This window comes from Bufo bufo, chromosome 4 (assembly GCF_905171765.1).
Source record: "Bufo bufo chromosome 4, aBufBuf1.1, whole genome shotgun sequence".
Lineage (NCBI taxonomy): Eukaryota > Metazoa > Chordata > Amphibia > Anura > Bufonidae > Bufo > Bufo bufo.
Genome location: NC_053392.1, coordinates 124,615,782 through 124,642,719, shown reverse-complemented (window position 1 = coordinate 124,642,719; position 26,938 = coordinate 124,615,782). Strand labels below are relative to the sequence as shown.

Here is a 26,938-nt window from a genome sequence, read left to right as displayed (position 1 = left end):
GGGGTTCAGATTTGAGCATGGGGGGGTTCAGATTTGAGCATGGGGGGGGTCAGATTTGAGCATGGGGGGGGGGGTCAGATTTGAGCATGGGGGGGGGGGTCAGATTTGAGCATGGGGGGGGGGGTCAGATTTGAGCATGGGGGGGGGGGGGTCAGATTTGAGCATCGGGGGGGGGTTCAGATTTGAGCATCGGGGGGGGTTCAGATTTGAGCATCGGGGGGGGTTCAGATTTGAGCATCGGGGGGTTCAGATTTGAGCATCGGGGGGTTCAGATTTGAGCATCGGGGGGTTCAGATTTGAGCATCGGGGGGTTCAGATTTGAGCATCGGGGGGTTCAGATTTGAGCATCGGGGGGTTCAGATTTGAGCATCGGGGGGTTCAGATTTGAGCATCGGGGGGTTCAGATTTGAGCATCGGGGGGTTCAGATTTGAGCATCGGGGGGTTCAGATTTGAGCATCGGGGGGTTCAGATTTGAGCATCGGGGGGTTCAGATTTGAGCATCGGGGGGTTCAGATTTGAGCATCGGGGGGTTCAGATTTGAGCATCGGGGGGGTTCAGATTTGAGCATGGGGGGGTTCAGATTTGAGCATGGGGGGGTTCAGATTTGAGCATGGGGGGTTCAGATTTGAGCATGGGGGGGTTCAGATTTGAGCATGGGGGGGTTCAGATTTGAGCATGGGGGGTTCAGATTTGAGCATGGGGGGTTCAGATTTGAGCATGGGGGGTTCAGATTTGAGCATGGGGGGTTCAGATTTGAGCATGGGGGGTTCAGATTTGAGCATGGGGGGTTCAGATTTGAGCATGGGGGGTTCAGATTTGAGCATGGGGGGTTCAGATTTGAGCATGGGGGGTTCAGATTTGAGCATGGGGGGTTCAGATTTGAGCATGGGGGGGTTCAGATTTGAGCATGGGGGGGTTCAGATTTGAGCATGGGGGGGTTCAGATTTGAGCATATTTGAGCATGGGGGTTCAGATTTGAGTCTTGTTTGAGTAAGGGTTGGTCAGGTCTGAGCATTGAGGGGGGAGAGATCTGAGCACTGAGGGGGGAAGAGATCTGAGCACTGGGGGTCTGACACTGGGAGACTGATTTGTGTTGTCTGATCCGATCATTGGAGGGTCTTATTTTGGGGGTCTGATGATGTTTGGGGATCTGATTTAGGAGTCTAACCTGAGGATTGACAAAAAATATATTTTTTCTTTTTTTCTCTGCTAATGAAAAATAAGAAAAATATTTTTATCAGACGAAAAATATTTTTTTTCTCTTATTTTTCTTTGTTAAAAACTAGGTGCATCTTGTAGGGCGAAAAATACGGTGACTCGTGTGTAAATGTATAGCTTGTGGCTTCTGGCAGTCTGTAAGGTTGGCCACCCCTGCTATAGTGTATGGAGCTGTACACAAACAGCGCCGTACACTGTATAGTGGCCACACCATGGTACTGCAGCTCAGATCAATTGGTAGTATAATAAATGTGAATAAAGCTTTGAAGCCCCTATATACATGCAGTGACAAAAATGAATGCAAAAATCTGGACATGATGTGAAATTTCAACTCTATTACTTCTGGGCATAGTCTGATCAACACAGGACTTTGCATATCATGGAGCGAAGCGAACTACACCAAACTATAGAGCCAGACGAAGAAAAATCCATAGAGTACCTACTGCTAAATTAGTGGCATAGAAATGCACCAGCAGCATTTTATAGATCCGGGTCGGCGCTCTGTGGTAGGATACCATCCACATAATATCAGAATGAACCATGCTATACATTATGTGTATTGCTAGAAGGTTTAATGAAGGATATCTTGGGTCCGTGGTTCATTCTGATACAGAATGCACCAGACACAATGCCCCAAAAAAATATAAATTAGTCTCCATAGTGCTGCCCCACTGCTGGCCATCTAGCACTGCCTTGCACAGAATACCTACCAGAAACCACCATGACTGCATCTATCACATGTATACATGGTGTGCTCATCGATACAGGATGTTAGGGACAGCTGGGGGAAAGGGACCACGAGAATATGCTCTGTGGGAGAAATTTGGCCCACTCTTCCTGGCATGCTTGTTGTAATTTGGCTACATTGGAGAGTTTTTTTAAATTTAGCACAAATTGCCCATTTAAAGAGGACCTTTCATGGTTTTATGTTAAATTTAGATAAATACCTTTTTTTTTTTTATATATCGCTCCTACGCCCCGCTGTGCCCCCCTGTAGTTTTCGCACTCCGTATGCTAATACCGAGCATCGGTACAGGGAGGAGGAGACGCCAGGGTTTCTCAATGGGCTTCTCCTTGGTTGTGCCGCGATCCAATCACAGCAGAGAGCGTCACAGCCAGGGAGAAGGAGACACCCATTGAGAAACCCTGGCGTCTCCTCCTCCCTGTACCGATGCTCGCTATTAGCATACTGATGGCGAAAACTACAGGGGGGCACAGCGGGGCCCCCCAAGTAAAAGGTATTGATCTCAATTACCATAAAACCATGAAAGGTCCTCTTTAAGGTCTTGCCATAGCATCTGAATGGGATTCGGGTGAGGACTTTGAGTCAGTGTTGGACTTGCTATTGTGCTTCAGATCACTGTCCCGCTGTGTAACCCAACTGCACTTGAGCTTTAGGCGACGGCAGGTAGACATTCTCCTTCAGGACTTTCTGATAGAGAGCAGAATTTAGGGTTCCATCAATTAAAACTAAAGTAATAACTGGAATGGGTGCACTACAGGTCCCAGAAAGATTAATAAAATTAGGGTTACTCACTTTTGAAAAAAAAAAAAGACTGAGGGGAGATCTAATTACTATGTATAAATATATCAGGGGTCAGTACAGAGATCTATCCCATCATCTATTTATCCCCAGGACTGTAACTGTGACGAGGGGACATCCTCTGCGTCTGGAGGAAAGAAGGTTTGTACACAAACATAGAAGAGGATTCTTTACGGTAAGAGCAGTGAGACTATGGAACTCTCTGCCTGAGGAGGTGGTGATGGCGAGTACAATAAAGGAATTCAAGAGGGGCCAGGATGTATTTCTGGAGCTTAATAATATTACAGGCTATAGCTACTAGAGAGGGGTCGTTGATCCAGGGAGTTATTCTGATTGCCTGATTGGAGTCGGGAAGGAATTATTTTCCCCTAAAGTGTGGAAAATTGGCTTCTACCTTTTTTTTTGCCTTCCTCTGGATCAACTTGCAGGAAAACAGGCCGAACTGGATGGACAAATGTCTTTTTTCAGCCTTATAAACTATGTTACTAATTATGACAAGTCTTCCAAAATACTGCAAAAACAAAGCAGCCCCAGACCATCACACTACCACCGCCATGTTTGAAATACAGAGTTTTAAGCTAGATGTAGAGGGACCCTTAAAGTTTTGGGGGTCATCTAGAAGTTTTCTGGCAAATGTGTGATGGGTCTTTATGTTCTTTTTGGTCACCAGTGGTTGGCGTCCTTTAGGTCTCCCATAGATCCCATTTTTACCCGGTGTCTTTCTTATTGTGGAATTGTGTACACCAACCTTAAAGGGGCTGGCCCCTCTCACCCACTGGTGGTATATCGCTCAGATATGCCACCAATGTCAGAGAGGTGCAGGTCACACATCTGGGACCCGCACCTCACTGAAAGGGGTTGGCCTATTTCATACATTGATGGCATTTGACAAGGAAAATAGCCGGAAATAGCCAAGCGCCAGCTCAACTTTTCTTGAACTCCCATAAAGATCTTTAGTGACTTCCCGGATGAGTAGAGGAGCGATCAGCAATCAATGATTATTTGGAAAGGTTGAAATCTCACTATAAAGACTGCAAACAAGTCTAAATAACAATTGGTATAGGAGCAATGTGCGAGTTCTTCATTTCTTATTCATGCTGTGATCCATAGAGCAGAAAACAAACAGGAGGAAGATGACTCCACAACAGATCGATAGCCCGTCCCTGGGCGTCCGGTGGCACAGAGTCTTCTGCACCAGTTGTTTCCACAGCTCAGTGGTAAGCACTTAGTGGAGCAATGCAGAAAGCGATCACTTCTCCTGGGAGGTTTTTCCACCATTTCCCTGACTGGAAAAGTCAGTTTCGTACCAGGAGACCTGTAATTATCTCAGCACAGAATGGGCGGTAATCACCTCCGCAGCGTTTAACAGGACCAGGCTAAATGAACACTCAATAGCAGGACATCTTGGGGGAATTACAGAGTTGCAGCGCATAGTCTGGGTCGTTGAAATATCCCTTTCAGTGAGCCTTGCGGTAACAAAGAGGCACTGTGTGCACAGAATAAACTCCGCAGAAATGAATGGCCATTTAAAGGGTTGCATAACCTTACAAGTGTGCTGGTCTCACTGTGGAGGGGTCACATGGCAGTCAAGAGGTTAAACACCCTAGACATAATGGGATCCTCCATGACACTGTAGTGATACAGAGACCCCGCTGTGGGGTACAGATCGCAGCTCACAGCAGGGCGCTGTGGAGATACTAATGGAAGGAGATGAGAATCACATTAATGTTTCATGATGTGTTCTGGCGGCTCTAGAGGATACGCTTCTCCAGGAGGACTCCGTCCTGCATCGGACAGAAACGCTGTAGTATTTTGGAGTTCTGTATTACTAATGGATTTATATGGGAATAATTCTATTTAGCATCAAGGAGAAATCAACTATGGGGACATTTATTTTTCCATGGCATGAAGATATTAAAGGGGCTTTCTCACTCCAGCAAATGGCATTTATCATGTAGGGTAAAGTTAAAGGGGTTCTCTGGGCTTTTAATATTGATGACCTATCCTCAGGATAGGTCATCAATATCAGATCGGCGGGGGTCTGAAAGTCGGCACCCCTATCGATCAGCTGTAGAAGGAGACGGGGCGCGCAGTGCGCATGTGCCGTCTCCCATCTCTCTTCCCGTTCGCTGCAGAGAGAGAATGGAGATGGCACTGCGCACGCCGTCTCCTTATACAGCTGATCGATGGGGGTGCCGACTTTCAGACCCCCGCCGATCTGATATTAATGACCTATCCTGAAGATAGTAACCAAAAAGAAAGCGATAGCAGCATCTCCAATCCAACAAGGTTTATTCACACATGGTGCAAAGCAGGAAGATCCGGCAGGCTGTTCCCCGCCAGAAGAGCCTGCTGGATCACTAGCGCTAGTCTGAAGCCAACCTAAGACATAAAGCCGTATTATGTAAGGATGTCTGTGGAGGACACTGCTAATTCCAGCCTCACTTAAAACCTATGGTCAGTAATGCCCATTCATTACATTAAATTATTCATACATATAGGGGTTTTAATAAAATTCTGGCCTCATAGACATCAATAAAAGAGTTGTATGCGGCTGCTATGGATATAGACGGGGCCTGAATACGTCACAGTGCACGACAATGAATAGCAGAAGGCAGACCTAACATTACATGTGGTGATGCTCCGCATGTATCTGAAGTAGAAAACACTTGAGCTAATCATTAACCACTTATCCGTGCGGGTCCCTTTACATAACACAGATGAGGTCCAAGCAGAACCGTGCTCACTGGTACCACACAACTCTAGCTGAAAGTGATGGTATTATACCAAATACATGGAAAGAGAAATGCTGACATGTTCATAGGAGACCAAATAGGCACAAGGGTAGAGTGTACTGGACGCCTCTCATACCGTGTGGCCGGTTATAAAGCCCTCGTTTCTGCTCTCACATTAATGGTAATGTTATGTAGTCTGTTATTACCCCGTATTTACTTAAAGGGAATCTATAATAATCAAGCTTTGCACTAAATGTGCTATGCCAGGAGTTAGTAATCCTCCGGGGAACACGGGCAGGAGCAGCAATGTGCGCTCCTTGCCCGTACTCCCTGCGCTGCTGCGGCCCATTCATAAATTTCACAGCCCGTACTCTGTACACCGCTGAGCTGTCAGCGGTGTACAGAGAACTGAGCTTTAAGTGCACAGTAAATGGTGCACTTTAGGGAGGTAAAACACTAAGAAAAAGAATAAATAAAGTACCGTATTTTTCGCCCCATAAGACGCACCCCCCCCCAAAGTGGGGGGAAAATGCCCCTGCGTCTTATGGGGCAAATACTAATGAGCGCTTCCATTATGGAAGCGCTCACTAGTACCGGAGGACCAGGAAGCGGTGAAGGCTCTGTACTCACCGCTTCCTGGTCCTCGGCTGTGAAGGCTGCGCACAGTGTGAGTGGGTGGATTTTTTATTTTGTGATCTGAGGCTGAATTATAGCTGGGGGCCGAGTACCTAGGGCTGGGGGCCGAGTACCTAGGGCTTGGGGCTGATATGAGGCATGGGGGTCTCATTCACATTGGGGTCTGATCTGAGATCTTAACATTGGGGATCTGATTGGGGCTGTGAGCTGAGGTCTGATTAACATTGGGGGTCTGATTGCTGATCTGAGGTCTAATGAAAAATATTTTTTTCTTATTGTCCTCCTCTAAAGCCTAGGTGTGTCTTAAGGGCCAGGGCGTCCTATAGGGCGAAAAATACAGTCTATTGGAAAATGTTTTTTTTAGGGCATTAGAGGCATCATATTAAAATCTCATTCAAAGGTTTAGTTAATCTTTAAAGAATAAAAGTCTCTTTTCTCGGCAATGCTACAACTGATTTTCACAAGACAGGTATCATCTTAATCAGCAGGGTCAATCCTACCAGGCAGTACATCTGGTTGTTTGTATTCGGTTTTGTTTTTTTCTTAAAAAAAAACCCAACAGTTTAATAAAAATTATCTGATAAAAATAAAAGCATGGCATAAATCAATATCACTTGCCGGTTTTGTGCATCTACTTGAAGGGAGCCTGTCTGTGGACTTTTCATGGCTGCAGCACCGGCTGACTACTGGAGGGCACCGAGCGGCAGTTCTAGAACTTCTTTATCTCCCTCCTAGAAGAACGTGTGATTTCCAGAGGCCTGTCTACAAAAGTATTCACAAGCACTGGCAGCTGACTATAGGGGTTGTCCAAGTTAAAAAGAAACTCGGGCAGACCCTGTAAGTGGTTGAAAAAACCAAAAGAGTCAATACTCACCCCCTTTTTTCCTCTGCTTCTTCCAGCGCTGCTCTCCAGTCATCTCCACTGCTGTTTGTTTTCCTGGCTGCAGCGGTGACGCTCCACATACTGCTGAGGCCAGTGACTGCCTGCATGTCCCATTACTTTTGGTCCCTTAACAAGTGGGAGGCACATATGCAAACTGTTGTAATTCCTACACCGTTCACCTGACTTGGATGTAAATACCCTCAAATTAAAGCTGACAGTCTGCAGTTAAAGCACATCTTGTTCCTTTCATTTCAAATCCATTGTGGTGGTCTATAGAGCCAAAATGTTAGAATTGTGTCGCTGTCCCAATATTTATGGACCTGACTAAGTGCATGAAATCTCACCGCTGCAGACAGAAAGAGGACATCAGTGGCAGGATGACAGGAACACAGCACTGGAAGAAGCAGAGGAAAAAAAAGGGGCGAGTATTGCTTATTTTTGCCACTGAACTTTCAAAAAAACGTTTAATATGTGACAGCAACATATAAAAAGTTTGGATCTATGGGGGTTTGAGTGCTGAGGCCTCGACTGATCGCCAAAAACGGGGAGAGAGAAGAGCTCACAGAACACTCTCTCTCTCATCGCTGCATGAGACGTAATCCACACAGGCTGATAGACTTTCTATTGAGCCCCCTCCTGCAGTGAGACGAGAGAGTGATACGTGAGCTCTTCTCTCTCCTCATTTTGGCAATCAGTAGTGGTCCCAGCCCTCAGACCCCCCATCGATCAAAACCTTCAATATAAGATCCGTCACCTATCATTTGCAGCGCTAGGTTACGGTGAGATGAGCAGAATTGCGCATTTATAGCCCCCCCTACAGCTAGTGATTGATAGACTTGGCTGTACACGGGAGAAGGGAAGGCTGTCAATCACTAGCTGAAGAAAGAGCCAGCCAGACTGCTGTAAAGTATCAAGCTGAACTGGAGGAAAGGAACTGGCGGACATGTAAACCTCGGCATATATATGTTCATACATATGGAGGCCTATAGTGAAAATTAAAGTAGTTAGGAGGTGCCACTGCCATGAGAATGTATCAAAGCTAAAAGGTAAATTCTACATTTTACAGAGTTCCATTTGCTGAAACCAAAAAATGGATTACTGCTAAATATTGTTTCGAGTTAGGTCATTGAATCCGACTCACAAACCAGAATTACACTGCCTACCTCTAGGAGCCACGAGGAAGCAAAACAGACGTACAAACATCTTGTACCTGGAATATACCGTGATCTTATGTAACAGAGCTCTGTACGTCAAACACTTCTTACTCACTTCATGACAGTATACTTACTCATAGACGCTGCATATTTAAAAGGCGTCTGCAGAGTCATAATGTTTTACTAGCCGCTAATTGGTTATTATGGAATTAAAATGGGGCCCCCTGCTGGCTCCCGTCATAACACAGTCTTTGCATCGCTTGCGGGAGACTAGCTTTACCCTTTGGCTGTTTGCCCATGAATTATTTTGTATAGGCGGATGTGGAGGTGTGGGAAGCTTCTGGTACTGAGCCCACCTACGGCACTACATATCCTGTTCCTACAGGATGGATGCCCCATGCAGGATAATCAGGTCAGAGCCTCTGGTTTACAGCAGTGACAATGACGTCCAGAGAAGCTGTGACATAATAGGATGTCACCACTCGCCTGACCATCCATCCAGTCCAATAAGTATCTTATTTGTGAACTGCACATATGCCAAAGCTAACCATTACCCTGACAAGCATGCACAAAGACAGACGACACTGAAGATTGATGGGACATGCATTTTAAACATGTCCTACGACAAATGCTACCGACCTGTGCAGGTATACTAAACCTTTAACCAACCTATACAATATACAGTAGCTAAAGAGCACAGAATAAACCAAAAGACATAAAAGAATATAGACATCAACATCCAAGATTTAATACTCATTTAAAGTCACTGTGACATATCAGAAGATCAATGTAGGACCCATGACCCCCATTTATCACTAGAAGAAGGAATAGCACTCCTCTAAGCTATATTCCCCTTCATCGTCTGGTTTCAAGATGCTTGTGTGCATTACAGCCCCATTATAGTGAATGGAAGAGTCAGACTGGAGACACTTTTTACCCAATAGTGGTGACCACAGGCCACAGACCCCCACTGATGACATATTCTAACATGTCAAAAAGTGTTTCAAGGCAAACCTTACTGTTAAGTAATTCTGTCAGAAGGGTAAAATCTCCCCTAAGAAGATGTGCAAAACTGGGGGAATCAAACTAGTGAGTACATACGTAGGCAAAAGATATGAACACTGTAGAAAAATCGAAAAGGCTTACAACAGGGGAGACCTTCTGTGACTAATAGGGACATACTGCTGTGACTTGTGGGATGGGGTCAGAGAGTTCCCTGTAGCCGCTGGGCTGGGGTTGAGCGGGTGGAGGGTCCTGCTGTGACTAGAGAAGAGGCTAGGCTTAGATGAAGTCCCGCTGTGACTACAGAGAGGAGGGTAGGCTTGGATCACGTCCTGCTGTGACTACAGAGAGAAGGGTAGGCTTGGATAAAGTCCTGCTGTGACTACAGAGAGGAGGGTAGGCTTGAATAAAGTGCTGCTGTCACAACATAGAGGAGAGTAGGCTTGGATCACGTCCTGCTGTGACTACAGAGAGGAGGGTAGGCTTGGATGAAGTCCTGCTGTGACTACAGAGAGGAGGGTAGGCTTGGATGAAGTCCTGCTGTGACTACAGAGAGGGGGGTAGGCTTGGATCACGTCCTGCTGTGACTACAGAGAGGAGGGTAGGCTTGGATGAAGTCCTGCTGTGACTACAGAGAGGAGGGTAGGCTTGGATGAAGTCCTGTTGTCACTATTTTTGAAGATGTGCAAAACTGGGCGAATCATACTAGTGAGTACATACGTAGGCAAAAGATATGAACACTGTAGAAAAATCGAAAAGGCTTACAACAGGGGAGACCTTCTGTGACTAATGGGGACATACTGCTGTGACTTGTGGGATGGGGTCAGAGAGTTCCCTGTAGCCGCTGGGCTGGGGGTGAGCGGGTGGAGGGTCCTGCTGTGACTAGAGAGGAGGCTAGGCTTAGATGAAGTCCCGCTGTGACTACAGAGAGGAGGAGGATAGGCTTGGATCACGTCCTGCTGTGACTAGGCAGAGAAAAGTAGGCTTGGATCACGTCCTGCTGTGACTACAGAGAGGAGGGTAGGCTTGGATCACGTCCTGCTGTGACTAGGCAGAGAAAAGTAGGCTTGGATGAAGTCCTGCTGTGACTACAGAGAGGAGGGTAGGCTTGGATCACGTCCTGCTGTGACTACAGAGAGGAGGGTAGGCTTGGATCACGTCCTGCTGTGACTACAGAGAGAAGGGTAGGCTTGGATGAAGTCCTGCTGTGACTACAGAGAGGAGGGTAGGCTTGGATCACGTCCTGCTGTGACTACAGAGAGGAGGGTAGGCTTGGATAAAGTCCTGCTGTCACAACATAGAGGAGGGTAGGCTTGGATCACGTCCTGCTGTGACTACAGAGAGGAGGGTAGGCTTGGATGAAGTCCTGCTGTGACTACAGAGAGGAGGGTAGGCTTGGATGAAGTCCTGCTGTGACTACAGAGAGGAGGGTAGGCTTGGATCACGTCCTGCTGTGACTACAGAGAGGAGGGTAGGCTTGGATGAAGTCCTGCTGTGACTACAGAGAGGAGGGTAGGCTTGGATGAAGTCCTGTTGTCACTATTTTTGAAGATGTGCAAAACTGGGGGAATCATACTAGTGAGTACATACGTAGGCAAAAGATATGAACACTGTAGAAAAATCGAAAAGGCTTACAACAGGGGAGACCTTCTGTGACTAATGGGGACATACTGCTGTGACTTGTGGGATGGGGTCAGAGAGTTCCCTGTAGCCGCTGGGCTGGGGGTGAGCGGGTGGAGGGTCCTGCTGTGACTAGAGAGGAGGCTAGGCTTAGATGAAGTCCCGCTGTGACTACAGAGAGGAGGAGGATAGGCTTGGATCACGTCCTGCTGTGACTAGGCAGAGAAAAGTAGGCTTGGATCACGTCCTGCTGTGACTACAGAGAGGAGGGTAGGCTTGGATCACGTCCTGCTGTGACTAGGCAGAGAAAAGTAGGCTTGGATGAAGTCCTGCTGTGACTACAGAGAGGAGGGTAGGCTTGGATCACGTCCTGCTGTGACTACAGAGAGGAGGGTAGGCTTGGATCACGTCCTGCTGTGACTACAGAGAGAAGGGTAGGCTTGGATGAAGTCCTGCTGTGACTACAGAGAGGAGGGTAGGCTTGGATCACGTCCTGCTGTGACTACAGAGAGGAGGGTAGGCTTGGATAAAGTCCTGCTGTCACAACATAGAGGAGGGTAGGCTTGGATCACGTCCTGCTGTGACTACAGAGAGGAGGGTAGGCTTGGATGAAGTCCTGCTGTGACTACAGAGAGGAGGGTAGGCTTGGATGAAGTCCTGCTGTGACTACAGAGAGGAGGGTAGGCTTGGATGAAGTCCTGCTGTGACTACAGAGAGGAGGGTAGGCTTGGATGAAGTCCTGCTGTGACTACAGAGAGGAGGGTAGGCTTGGATGAAGTCCTGTTGTCACTATTTTTGAAGATGTGCAAAACTGGGGGAATCATACTAGTGAGTACATACGTAGGCAAAAGATATGAACACTGTAGAAAAATCGAAAAGGCTTACAACAGGGGAGACCTTCTGTGACTAATGGGGACATACTGCTGTGACTTGTGGGATGGGGTCAGAGAGTTCCCTGTAGCCGCTGGGCTGGGGGTGAGCGGGTGGAGGGTCCTGCTGTGACTAGAGAGGAGGCTAGGCTTAGATGAAGTCCCGCTGTGACTACAGAGAGGAGGAGGATAGGCTTGGATCACGTCCTGCTGTGACTACAGAGAGGAGGGTAGGCTTGGATCACGTCCTGCTGTGACTACAGAGAGGAGGGTAGGCTTGGATCACGTCCTGCTGTGACTAGGCAGAAAAAAGTAGGCTTGGATCACGTCCTGCTGTGACTACAGAGAGGAGGGTAGGCTTGGATCACGTCCTGCTGTGACTACAGAGAGGAGGGTAGGCTTGGATCACGTCCTGCTGTGACTACAGAGAGGAGGGTAGGCTTGGATCACGTCCTGCTGTGACTACAGAGAGGAGGGTAGGCTTGGATCACGTCCTGCTGTGACTACAGAGAGGAGGGTAGGCTTGGATGAAGTCCTGTTGTCACTATTTTTTTTTTTAAAGGTGTATCAAATGTTTCTCAATGGGGGTGCACGGACCTGGCATTTCAGCATGCTGTTGCTGCTCCTAAGCTTTTTTACTTTCCAAAATGAGAAATAACTTCATGACATCATCAAAACAAGAAATGTGGACAAGACTTTTAACCTAATTTCGATGCAGGAACTAGAATCACACGGAGTGATTTATGAGAACATTCCTTAACTTGTTACCTTGTAACAAAGTGTTCTGGATTCTGGAGCACATTCCTATAAACTAACACCAGGCAGCAGGGAATGGATGAGTGCGTAAGGTCCGAGAAGGTCTTCAGTGCTGCTTGCAGTGTAGATCAGAATAAGCAAAGGAAAAGCATATAAACCCCTAGATGCATCCTAATAAGTAGCAAAGGTTCTCTCATATTTAGGCAATGACATTACCTACACTACAATCCTATATAACACAACATAATATAAATGTCACAATGCAGTGCGGCTCCAGCGCACCCAGCCTGTCCATGTATTACATAGATGGCTATTCAATTGAAAGGATAGCATGTAAAAATACATTTTCAGCGGCTGTCATCTAGTCACACGCTGAATGCTATGCCGACTTTAATATGTAGAGGGTTTGTCTTCAGGAAACCACCCATGTAAAAAAGGGAGCATTCACACAGCTGTATTTTAAGTCCACGCACAATCCACATTTTTTGCGGGTCACACGCAGCCCCATTCATATTTATGGGGCCGCAAAAAAATGCAGACAGCACAAGGATGTCATCCGTGTGCTGTCCACATCTGTACAGCCATGACCCAAATGATAGGACATGTCCTATTCTTGTCCATTGTACTGACAAGGATAGGCATTTTACAATGGGGCAAGAGAAAAGTTTAGGACGCACACGGACTGGATCCGCGATTTGCAGACTACAAAATAGATGGGCTATATTCACATGAATGTAGCCCAAGTATTAAAGGGCTTTTCTGGGAGTAGATGTTGAGGACCTGTCCTTAAGATGGGTCATTAATATCAGATCAGTAGGGGTCCAACAACAACCCATACCCCCAATCAACCGTTGGTAGAACTGAAAGCACAGTGGCTGTCCCAGGTTACTGCAGCTCAGTCCTCATTCGAAGGCCAAAGGATGAGGATGCTGCTCCAGCCAGTTGTCTTACAGCCAGACACAGGATGGTAAGTAGAAGGGACATGGTTGAGCTCCTGGGACTCAGAGATGATGAGACAAAACCGAAGGAGATGAAGGGAAACCCCTTTATCAGAATACCAATCCTTAATCAGACTTACAGTTTGCATTGGTTTCTGGCTTCTCTTCAGGACATATAGCATCTGGTCTCCATTCTACTCAACATGTCTTGTGGTCAGCTAAGCATAGCAGCCAGCTCCGCTCCAGATACAGGGATCTGTATAGAAGGAAAACAAACATGTAAATGCATTTTGTCATAAAGTTTTTTGTTTTTTTTTTCTTATTTCAAATAAAACTCAATATTCATAGAAAACAAATACCCTATTTTCACCCTATAAGATGCACTTTTTCCACCCCAAAAGTGGAGGGGAAATGCCAGTGTGTCTTATGGGGCGAATACTAATGAGCGCTTCCATTACGGGAGTGCTCGTTAATACAGTAGGACCGAGGAGCAGTGACTACTGCACTCTCTGGCCTTCTCCTGCAGGCGCTGCACGCTGTGCTACATCGGGTCACAATATAACGCGGTAGTAAAATTGTTGGATTTCAGGAGCAGCGGTATCTGGAACAGGAGAGGAGAGTTGATTTTTTTTGTGTGATCTGAGGTCTGATTAACATTGGAGGTCTGATTCTGATCAAGTCTTTTTGGGGGTGTGAGCTGTGGTTTAATTATCATTGGAAGTCTCATCCGAGGTCTGATGAAAAAAAAATGTTTAGTTATTTTCCTCCTCTAAAATCTAGGCGAGTCTTATAGAACGAAAAATACAGTAGTTTTTAGAATTTTTTGCTGTTTTTTCCTTTTCATTTCGAGAGAAAAAAAATGTCTATATAGATAATAAACCCAATTCTAGTTTCACTCTCGTCATGCTAAAACTCCAAACAAAAGAGGAAGTTAAAGGGGTATTCCGATTACATTAAAGGGATTTTCCAAGATTTTAGTACTGAAGACCTATCCTTAAGTTAGATCATCAGTATCTGATCAGTTGGGGTCCAACACCCCTGCCCATCAGCTGTGCTTGCAGTAGCACCGCGGCCTTCTCTCAGCTTCTCCTAGGCCAGTGACGACACCTTCATCAGTCACATAGCCTAGGCACGGCTTAGTCCCATAGAAGAAGTGAATAGGGCTGAGCGTGATACCCAGCACAGCAGCTATACAATCTACAGCGCTGTGTTTGGTGAGCAGAGAGAAGGCCGTCGGACTCAAAGGAGCACCGGTGCCTTCTCAAACAGCTGATCAGTGGGGCTCCAAAGGTGTAAGACCCCCACCGATCAGATACTGGATGACCTATTAAGAGGATAGTTCATCAGTATTAAAATCTTAGTAAATCATTTTAAGTTATCCCCTATACTCAGAAGTACAGCTTGTAAAGGTGCTAAAGCAGTCACAGGTGACAGGTAACATATAATACTATCTGTACAGTGTTATCTGTGGTGTTACATAGGACTGCAGGTAACATCTCCCGCTTTTCCCACTTCCTCTAAGTTGCTGTGTCTCTTAACTTATCATCTTGTTGCCCATGCAGCATATCAACTTCTGCTGGAATTTAGGCCGTAATTGCTTGAAAAGCGGGGTTCCAGTGCCCCCGACGGTCATCACACTGAAGGGGCCATGATGCTCCTGTGAGTTCAGCATCCAAAGTCCAGTAAGGGTACAGAGGGGAGGTAACCAGTTGGGGGCGTGTACCTGCACAGTCTGAGAATGGCAGCACTGATTGGATAGAGCGAGTCTGTGCAGGGACATCCCCCCCAACTGGTTACCTCCCCTCTGTACCCTTACTGCAGACTGCTAGCATTTCATTCATAACTTCTAGTTGAATAAAAGAATGGCACAACATACAGACATAAGAATAGAGGCTCCAGAATTATTACTACATGGGGAATGCACAAAACTATTAAATCAGGCATGTCAGGAGTGGTGACAGGTCCTCTTTAAGAGAAGATGCAGTGATCGGCACAGCCGTCTTATGGATAAACAAAAAAAAAAAAATCAGGGTGCATGACTTGCAGGAATGTGGAGCTCATGTCATTGTGATGATATGTGCCGGGACCTGGACTCCTAGAATCCATCATTACAAGAAAAGCCGATTAAGTGTGCATGCTGGGAGTTGTAATGTCACAGCAGCTGCAGTGCTGAAGGTTGCTGATCCCCAGCCTACAATACTGATGTATGGCAGTGCACAATACAGTTCTGTTTAGTGCAATGTTCAGGTGTGTTAGGCTGGGATATTGGGTGCGACACGACCAAGGATCGCAGTGCAGCCACAGAAATAGATGGGTTCAATGTCACACAGTGTGATTTGCAGGTTGCCATAACAGCAGAATCGCAAAAAACCCAACCCTTCTGGTTATTTCATATTCATATGTGTTATAGGACCAAGTGGGAGGGAGGTTGCATGGCTAGCGTGAGCGATCTTGACTAGCCGCAGGAGTGGGGGTTGCAAGGGAAGAGGGGAAGTAGCTGGGGGGCCCCTTTCAAAAATTTGCTATGAGACCTGTCATTTTTAGTTACGTCCCAGTCGAAGTTAATGAAGAGTGCGGTGGCTGAGAATCAGTGAACCTTACCTGTGGGTATGACATAAAGAACATAGAAGGGGGCACATGGTCATCAGATTTTATGGATTTAGGCCTATAAATTCAGGAAACCACATCCCAGCGCATAACAGATCTTAAAGAACAATTCTCACATTTTATTCTGGTAGTTTTGTTAAAGAAGATTTCTCACTGCTTACATGGGAGCTGCGGCCCTTTCACACAGTTGATCAGGGGGCTGCTGAGTTTGGGACCCTCAATGACCTGACAAGGATAGCCTGACCTGAAGATAACCTTGTGACTTGGCCTATGACAGACATACATAAAATCACACGGGTCATAGGCCCTTTTGACTCGACAGCATCTGAAGTGAGGGACATCATAGGCCACTACTAGGAGATCCTGTTGATGGATCCGGATCTAGCGGCGGTATTCAGCCCCAACCATCATTGACATATAGGAGGGGTGCTAATTTGAAGGATCACCTTGTTCACAGCCACTTAGTTCCACCCATGAAACCACGATCATGGCTGGAAAACCCAGTCAAGGGCTGTTTCAGGTGTGGTAACTGTAGTTTCTGCGATCTCCTTATACCCGGTAAATCCTTTAGTGACACATCCACGGGATATACGCACTATATACGGGATTTTATCAATTGCCGCACCACGGGCATAGTATATCTGATAACCCGTGAGTGCGTCATGCGATATGTTGGAAAGACCCGCAGGGAATTCCGCAAACGCATGGGTGAACATTTGAGTGACATCCGTAACAAAAAGGACTCACCGGTGACCAGACACGTACAGACCACCCATGAGGGACGGGTGTCAGCCATTAAGTTCAAAGGGATCGAACATGTTGGGAGATCACAGCGAGGGGGTGATTGGGACAAGCGCATTTTGCAAAGGGAATGCTGGTGGATCTTTAAACTGATTACCTCCAGCCCCTCTGACCTCAACGAACAACTTAACTTTGGTTGTTTCATCTAGATGGGCCCAGCCTAATTAGTCATCAACCCCCCTCTTTATCCCCTTGCTATAATGTTTCCCTTTCACTATTTTGCTGAAGGTGTTACATTCCTTTATGTTATGCATGTCATTCTTGGATGATATTTTTCACATACCGGTAATTTACTCATATCTTGCATTCTCCCTCCTTATGTCGTATATGTACCCTTCTGTATTATTCTACATCCTGTGTTCTCTTACCTTTCCTTTAGCATTTGGCACGTACTTTATTCCTTGTCAGCAGTCAGGGATCGTACCTATTAAGTCCCCCTTGCACACCCTTAATATATTAGGGGACCCTGACTCTATATTTGGAGCCCTTATTCTGTATATAGGTGGAGGTGGGGAGCCGTGCACACCTATTTCATGGCTCTACATACCCTCCTCTCACACATCCCCGCAATCCGCGCCTCCCGATAGTGGTGCATAGAATCTACTCATTATACATGCAGCGCATGTGCAGATTTTCCTTCCTGCGCTCCGATGTTTTGGGCACCGGCAACTTCGTTTTGGTAGTGCGCAGGCGCGGGCATACGTCACGGCGCACTGACGTTAGTGTGTACGTGCATCTATACCGCTCGGCCCCTCTAGTCTTTCAAAACACATATGGTAGGCATGCTCACCGCTGCAGGGACACAACTTCTGTTGGGTGTCTCTGCGGACTGGAGCCCAGCCATACGCTTGCCTCCAGATCAATATATGTAAGTACCATACTGTGATTACTCTAGGCAACTAGATAGTTTATACATTATGGACCCTGACTGGTCCCCCCTTCCCTTCTTGCTCCCACTAGGAACCGGGTGAGCATAGTCACCTGCATCGTTCCTCACCAGTTCTCTCAGCCCCGTGTCACCTGATGAGTCGTGGGGCTTATTCTAATTGATGAAACGCGTTGGGACATTATTGTAACTGCACTTTTACTGTAGGAACTTCTCAAATGTCAACAAGATTTCAAAGTCATCTCAAGAGGTAACCTGGTGCTAATCGGCCGAGTTTTGCGGTAATCATCCTCAGCATGGCCTTTTTTTTAGGGTACTCTAGGGCAGTTAGCTCAGGGGTAGGTTCCCGAAAGGGCCTCCATTTTCAGGGCGATGATTCCGTGTTAGGAGGAAACTAGGGACAGCATAGTCCAAGTAGGGCACATCAGGGATAGTAATCTTCCCCGCTGCCCGGCCCCGGTTCGTGACCTACACAGAGACCAACGAGTACAATCAAGTTGCCTCTACATTTCCACATGAGAGCATTCAGCCTGACTGGTAAGATCCACCCATCTAGACCTTGACTTTCATAACGTCTGTGTTTATAGGTGTTACCAGCAGGTCACCATTACGGTGTAATTTGGCTAATCTTCTATCTATTTGTATAACATCTGTAATGACAGGTGTTACCAGCCAGTCACCCTTACGGTGAATTTTGGCTAATTGTTTCCGGTTGTGGCCTTTTGTTGGGCTCCATGTCTAGCGCCCGGTGACCTAGGTTAGGCTACTTTTACACTTGCGTTCGGAGCGGATCCGTCTGGTGTCTGCACAGACGGATCCGCTCCTATAATGCAAACGATGGTATCCGTTCAGAACGGAGCCATCTGCATTATATTTCACAAAAAAATCTAAGTGTAAAAGTTGTTCAGACGGATCCGTCCAGACTTTGCATTGAAAGTCAATGGGGGACGGATCTGTTTGAAAATTGCACCATATGGTGTCAACTTCAAACGGATCCGTCCCCATTGACTTACATTGTAAGTCTGGTCGGATCCGTTTGGCTCCGCACGGCCAGGCGGACACCCGAAAGCTGCAAGCTGCTAAGCGGAAAGGAGGCCAAGCAGAGCCAGACTGATGCATTCTGAGCGGATCCGCATCCACTCACAATGCATTGGGGCTGGACGGATGCGTTCGGGGCCGCTTGTGAGACCCTTCAAACGGAGCTCACGAGCAGACACCTGAACGCAGGTGTGAAAGTAGCCTTAGGTCCCAAGGCCGCAGTTTGTCTATTTGTCAGTGCTTGTAGGGGCTACTCTTTACGTGATTTCCAATAAAGGTTATGTTTTATTTATGTTACTGCCCCTCTCATTAAATATTCCTACCCTGAACATAAAGAGATCAAAATTCTGAACTGGGAAAATCCCTTTAAAAGCATATCCGGTGGTTAGGCCTGAAATGCTGGTGGATATGACAGAAATGCTTGAAGAGGCCCTACCATGAAAAATGTTTTTCTACAGCGAAAAGAGAAAAAATAAAAAATAAAAAAGATCCAATACACAGGGTTCTCTAAGGTCATGTATGTTTAGCTATTGGAAATAGAAAAATCTTTGACCACAGTCAGTTTTTCTTTTTGTGCAGTGTCCTCTGAAGGCAGACAGGAACAGTGTGACAAGTGAAATAGATAGTGCGCTCTGTGGTCTAGAATCACGTCCGCATTTCCCCAAAAACCACACAGTATTTAACAGCAAACTGAACAATTAAAAAAAAATCATATTAAAAAGGGATTCTGTCACCAGATTTACTTGTTCCTGCTTCTAGAGGCTCCGTTCTCCCACCTTTGTCACCTCCCTCCAAGTCCTGATTGACAGGGCCAGGCAGCGCTCGCATCTGTCTGCCAGCCCTCTGCTCTGGTGAAATCTCGCGCCGTTCAGTATTCGGCGCAGGCACGGTGAGGGACAGACGTTCGTAGGCTGCCAGCTTCCTCACTGCACCTGCGTCGAATACTGAACGGCGCGAGATTTCAGCAGAGCACAGGGCTGGCACACAGATGCGAGCGCTGCCTGGCCCTGTCAATCAGGACTTGGAGGGAGGAGACAAAAGGTGGGAGAACGGAGCAGGAACAACGCTGTGGGTTTTCATGCGGAGTGCCTCTAGGTTTAGCTCTACTGAATGGAGCTAAACCGCGAGAAGGCTCCCGCTGTGGCCTTGTGAGGGGTCAGCGTGGTAACCGCACCAAGAACGGACCAGTACTTTCTTGGTGCAGTTTTCAAAACCGCACGGCAAAAATCCTCCGCCACATGAACTGTGACGCAGTGTCCCACTGAAAACAATCACAAGCTATGGCAGGAATGGCGCTGTCTGGACGAGAAGACAACCTTTTTATCCTAGAGCTAAACAATCCCTTTAAGAGAGATCAGAGTCACCAAGTGATATCGTATCAGTTTTCAGTATCACTGCCTTCCGAGCACACCTGGAGGGTCATTTACAATAGTTCTGCACCAGTTTTCTGGAGTAGAAAAGTTGCAGTTTGCCACAAGTGCCAGGTTGCGACAAAATGTGTGATTTTTTTAAATCTTTTTACAACACCCTCACCGCTTTTCCAAAAAGTGGGCAGGAGGAGGTGGACTGCAGGCCTGACCTCTGCTGCCGGACTCATTTAACATGTACATGCGCACAGATAGCCAAAGATGCAAAAAAATTAGGAAACGGCATGTGCCTCTTAGGCCTCATGCACACGTCCGTGTGCATTCCGTATTTTGCGGAACGGAACAGCTGGCCCTTCATAGAACAGTACTATCTTTGTCCGTAATGCGGACAATAATAGGACATGTTCTATTTTTTTGCCGAACGGAAATACGGACATACAGAAACGGAATGCACACGGAGTAACTTCAGTTTTTTTTGCGGACCCATTGAAATGAATGATTCCATATAGGGTGCACAAAAAAACCTGAACGGACACGGAAAGAAAATACGTTCGTGTGCATGAGGCCTTAATGCGATCAGGACTCTTTCCAGCAAAATGCTGACTTTCGGGGAGACAAATACCATTGCATGCAACAGATTTTGTCCAGCAGAAAACTGGCACTTATGCCAGAAAGTGGCCAGATCCCTGCCGGATTCCATTATAGTCAATGGGGTCCGGCGATGGCTGGATCCGGTGAGCTCTGGCAGACTGTTCTCTGCCGGGACAGTTAAACGTGGCTGTGACCCCTCATTCCCATTGCGGATTTCTCCTGTCTGCCTGACCCTCTCCCACAGGCTCTATTCTTATTGCAGCACACTAGATTTTCTCTGTATACAGCGGTGTGCAATCCAGAAGAAAAACGCACAAACATCACAAAATCCACGAGGTGACATTGAGCGAGTCAACACAAAGCAGCTTTCTAGCCCACCATTAACTGAAAACCCCCTAATGGTTTCTTAATGGCTGTGCAACATCAGCGCGGAGGCTTTCTCTAATGACCTCCTCGTTCCTGGGGCTCCGCACAGCATTTCACCGCTCATTCCTGGATAATAACCAGCTCCTCCGCTCCATTACCTGCAGACTGAACACTGACGGGTTTTATTGAAGCACACGGCATCGATCGGAATCGCTTCCATCCCACAGCTCCCTATAGACTTGTGGAATGATCAATAAGTACGGCACGTCTGTGTCCAGGCCTTGTGCTGGTAAACTACACCACCCAAAAGCAACGCCTCCACTACAGGAAAGCGTTCAGCTCAGTCTTAAAGGGGTTTTCCAAGATTTTGATATTGATGACCTATCCTCAGGATAGGTCATCAGTATCTGATCAGTGGTGGTCCGATACCCGGAACCCCTACCGATCAGCTGTTTGAGAAGGCACCGGCATTTCTGTGAGCGTCGCTGCCTTCTCCCTGCTCACCAAGCACAGCGTCGTACATTGTATAGCGGCTGTGCTTGGCGTCGCGCTCAGAACCATTTAAGTGAATGGAGCTGCAATACCAAGCACGTCCGCTATACAATGTACGGCGCTGTCCTTGGTGAGCTGTGAAAATGCAGCAGCACTCAAAGGAGCGTCGGTGCCTTCTCAAACAGGGGATTAGCGGGGGTCCCGGGTGTTGGACCCCCATCGATAACATACTGATGGCCTATTCTGAGGCTAGATCATCAGTATAAAACTCCCGGAAAAAAAAAACTTTAATTCTATTTTCTGAACTATTTTAACGCTACCTATATAAGAGACATAAGTTAAAAAAGATTTTGGATTTTCCTTCCCAGAGTCATAACTTTTTTATTTTTCCATTCACATAGCCGTATTGTTTTTTTTGTGGGACAAGTTGTGATTTCTAATGGCACCATTAAATATTGCATAGAATGTATTGGGAAGCTGGGAAATTTTTTTTCCAAATGGTGTGGAATTGGAAAAAAAACAAAAACACAATTCCGCCTCAGTTTTCCGGGTTTTGTTCTTATGGCCTTTATTGTCAGTACAGTTTCAACGATACCACATTTATATAGTTAAATAAAATTTGTACAAAAATAAAAATAATGTTTTTTTCATTATTATATTCTGATACCTTTGTTATAGTTATTTCTACGGAGCTGTGTGGGGGCTCATTTTTTGTAGGGCAATCTAGTTTTTATTGATACTATTTTGGACTGTGCAGAACTTTTTGATCACTTTTTAGATAGGATAAATATTTTTAAATTTTATTAGTACAAGCTTTTTTTTTGGACATAATGCCTAGGATGTTTGGTTTATTCTTATTCTGGGTAAAAGGGGGGGGGATGATTTTAATTTAAATATTTTAAAAAGAAAAATGACTGTTTTTTCAACTTTCTTTTAGGTCCCCAAGGTCCTAACATCATCATTAAATTATCAGATCACCACTTCTAATTATCAATGGAAATAAATCCGTTGACATAGAAGATTGCAGTATACTGCAATGTAGTGCTGCTTCAGCAAGCTCCGGCCTGTCACAGACAATGAACAACTCCCCTGATCACAGCGTGGGGGAGCCGTTCCAGGCTTTGCTCTCTCAGATGCTGGGCTCACATTTGACTACAGCATCTGAGGGGTTAAATACCTGCGAACGGCGTTATCGCCAATCGCAGACATTAGCCCCTGGTGTCTGCTGTATGAAAAAGCCAAAACCCAGCGGCTACGCTGCCCACTGCGCTTGGACAACCCCAGTCCATATGCCCCATTACAGCCACTTGTTCGTAAAGATACAAAAGTAACACATTTATCAGTAACGCTTGAGACCACCAGAAAAATACATATTAAAAGGGTTATCCAGTTTCTGATATTGATGGCCATAGGTCATCAATATGAGATTGTCAGGGTGCGAATTCAGCTGCAATTGCTGCGTTCTCCTCACCGTTTACCTGCTCGCTGCCGGCATTGCAGTGGCAAGCAGTGCAGTTATAGCTCCTCCGTCCCATTCACTTCAATGGGAAGCAGCAGCTGCAGTTACACCCCATCCCATTCAAGTAAATGGGTTGTAATTACACTGCTCGCTGCTGCAATGCTGATGGTGAGCAGGTAAACCATGAAGAGACTGCAGCGCTCACAGGAGCACCGCGTTCTCTTCATACAGCTGATCGGCGTGGGTGCAGGGAGTCGGACCCCCGCCTATCTGATACTGATGACCTATTCTGAGTACCTATACTACACAGAGTTAAAAATATTCTCAGTGGAGCAAGTGACAGAGTTTATCCTCCACAGAGGAGACCTAGAGTCTTGTGACCCAAAACTGGCAAGTGTTTTCCCGAGGCCCTGATCTGAGCCGTCTTCTACCAGGCCCTTGTGCCAACCTTGCAATTACACAGCCAAATAAAAAACACACCAAGACAGACATTTACAAAGCGCAGCTTGTGCCACTATCATATTTTCCCACGTGTCGGAGCCGCGCTGCCAGCTGGTTTGGCTTTCTGAGTGATCCGCCGCAGCTTGTGCGGATCATTAAATTAGCATTGAGCGGCCAATCTTGTCTGGGTGGTCGTGTGCAGACCAAGACTTTGCAGCTTACAGTGTGTCAGCATTAGTCTAGTGACCTACTTACTGTAACCATCGAGAAACAAAAGGTCACATTATATGTCCGGAATTTTATTGAAGCCGCTTTGTTGCCCAGACAATCTGTTGCTTAGTTTTGCCTTGTGGATCTGCACAGCCAGTACATGTGCCTGCTGAGGTATGGACGGCAAACTCCTAGAACAGGCATGGCCAACCTGAGGCTCTCCAGCTGTTGCAAAACTACAACTCCCAGCATGCCAAGACAGCCTACATCTATCAGCCTGCAGCAGGGCATGGTGGGAGTTGTAGTTTTACAACAGCTGGAGAGCTGCAGGTTGGCCATGCCTGTCCTAGAAGGTGCTGATACACAGTGGTGTCCTACCAACCAATATCCAGAGAAACCGCCGTGTGCAGCACGGACAGCAGCCAGACGGGCTGGGAGTGACTCCGTAAGGTCCTGGTAGGTGGTCACCAGTATCTGGAGCCATGCTGACTGCAGTCCACCCCACAGCTGGCGGACGGGGCGTGGGAGAGGACCTATAGAGTGAACATAACGAGGTGGCCCCACAGATACACAACTGGGTTCAGGTCTGGGGAATTAGGGAGCCAGAGTAGTGCTTGAAAGTCTTGGTCATGCTTTTCGACCCTATGTCGGACATTTCTAGTGTGACATCATCATGTTGCATTGTCTTGCTGGAAGATCCATCTGCCTTAAAGGGATTTTCAGAGATTTCAACATTGATGACCTACTGTATCCTCAGGATAGGTCATCAGTATCTGATTGTGAGGGTCCGACACTCAGGACCCCCGCCGATCAGCTGTTTGAGAAGACACCGGCGCTCCTGTGGCCTTCTAACACCCTTGCCTAGGACATGTGATGACACGTTCATCTGTCACGTGGCCTAGGCACAGCTCCGTCCCCTAAACGTTCTCAAGCTATAAAGGGGACACCTCAAGAAAAATGTCACCGACATTGCTTATTACGAAGTCATCACACGCGCTAGTGCCCTAAAGGGACGCCAGCCATTAACAACACCTCAGATGAATTCATCAATAGTGACATCACCGGGTAGTGTCATCACCACTATAAATAATTAAGCAAAAAAAGTATTCTTTTAATGCGAAACTGATTAACAGGTCATTCAAAATTTCTAAATGGCAAGAATGTGAATAATTACCATCCGGAAAACACAAGACAGGGCAAAGCATAGCAAGTCTGAGGCCCGTCTGGCACGGAGAACGTGAGAGGGTAGGAAGTTCCAGGCAGCTGCTATACAACGTCACGCACTTTTTATGGTATGGAAATCTGGAACATCTCACAGGAAGCAGTTCAGTCTTCAGCTTTCCATTCAGATTTTAGGAAACTGTAAAATCTAAACGTCATCAGAAACTGGATGTGCTAAAAATGCCGATAACATGAAAAATAGCCCCCGGAAGACGAATACAAGGCTGAGCTTCCTGGTGCACATCATACATAGTGGACTCTCTTCTCTTCCTTAGGTCACTTCATGGTTTTCTTTCATGCACTTACAGGGTGTAGGCCAAAAATACATTTGGCACAACCCTCAGTTTGTTCCCCTTTCAGGCATCGTTTTTACGGTAGATGCCCCCTGAACATTGGAAAATGGGCTCCAAGTGACAATAGGCCTATAAGAAGAGAAGAACGGTCCAAAGGGCAATACCAAGGAACACGATTCAGATTAATCTTATATTTAGTACAAGATATGTAACATGGAGAAATGCTAGTAATATGTACTAAAAAGTGTGGGGGGGGAATAATGTATAAAGGCTCATGCGCACAACCGCTGTTTTGCAGTCCGCAAATTGCGGATTCACAAAACACGGATACTGACCATGTGCATTCTGCATTTTATGGAATGGAACTGCCGACCCATAATAGCACTTGTCCGTCATAAGTACAATAATAGGACATGTTTAATTTTTTTTTGCGGACTTACAGACATGGAACACCCACGGAGTAATTTCTGCTCTTTTTGCGGCCCCATTGAAGTGAATGATTCTGCATATGGGCAGCAAAAAACAAAACAAAAAAAACGGAACGTTCATGTGCATGAGACCTAAATGACACTCAGAGAAAGAGTATCTTTAGCCCATAAATACATGTAAAACAGGAGGTTTGTGCTTGGCGGTCATCAGTATCTGATCGCTGGTGGTCTAACACCTGGGAGCCCCACTGATCAGCTGTTTGAGAAGGCATCTTTGCTCCTGTAAGCGCCATATGCTCACCAAGCACAGCGCCGCACATTGTATAGTGGCAGTGTTTGGTATCGCACTCAGTCCCATTCACTTGAATGAGACTGAACTGCGCCTAGGCCATGTGACCGATGAACGTGACGTCACAGGCCTTGGAAAGATCACCACAGCTCACCAGAGGGCTACATCCTCTTCAAACAGCTGATTAGAAGGGATGATGGGAGCCGGACCCCCACCGATCAGATATTGATGTCCTACCCCGAGGATGGGCCATCAATGTTGAACTCCTGGAAAACCACTTTAGGAATCAGCTCGCTGCAGTATAAACCTTACGCCGCTCGGTCTGCAATTACTTTTCTCTAAACCATAATATATGTATTCAGACCCCGCAGATTTGTTACAAAAAATTCTGCAACTGAAGATACCTTCATCTGAATGGAGTTGTTCCATGGATTTCTACAAGCCGCATTGAAATGGATGAGCCAAAAATCTCCGGGAAAAAAAAAAATCTACAGTGTGTGAACACAGCCTAAACCCAGTCATTCCTCTGCCTGCTGATGGCTCAGACTGAGGAGTCTGCAGAAAGGCGATATACACGTTGGCAAATTTGTTGCCGAACATTTAGCAACTATCCCATTCATGTGGGGTTTTAGGAAAACTCTGAACGTGCCGCAGAAACAACCCCATGTATGGATATGTCTCAGCTGCAGAACGTACTGCAATAAATCTAAGGCACGTAAATATACCTCTGCAGGCACGTGACTGCTAGCTCATGTGCCATTTGGAGGCATGTTACCACTGGAGACAGTGACTGGCTGCAGCGATGCATGTGAAACTGCATGGAAGTTTCCACTCTGAGGACCTGTGGGAAGAAGACTGTACCCTCAGCACACTGTTCCAGCGCCAGTCTCCGATGTGTAAACTGTTGGACGGGTTCACTTGTGCTGCTGCAGCCCTGAGCAGCACGCGAGTGCTGGCTCATGTGCCATTTGGGGACATGTTACCACTGGAGCCAGTGACTGGCTGCAGAAGCACACGTGAACCTGTATGGAAGTTTACACACTGAGGACCTGCAGGAACAGGACCAGACCCTTGGTACTAAAACAGAGCGGCGG

General features: G+C 46.6%; 1 protein-coding gene across 4 annotated transcripts in view; it reads right to left on the bottom strand.

Moving 5' to 3' along the window:
• Positions 1–26,938, bottom strand: part of PIK3CB (phosphatidylinositol-4,5-bisphosphate 3-kinase catalytic subunit beta) — a 168,332-nt gene that overhangs the window by 98,494 nt on the left and 42,900 nt on the right. For all 4 annotated transcript variants that reach the window (XM_040427834.1, XM_040427838.1, XM_040427835.1 and 1 more), the window contains one exon: positions 13,496–13,611. The gene's annotated coding sequence lies outside the window, so the exon portion shown is untranslated. The remainder of the gene's footprint in view (positions 1–13,495; positions 13,612–26,938) is intronic.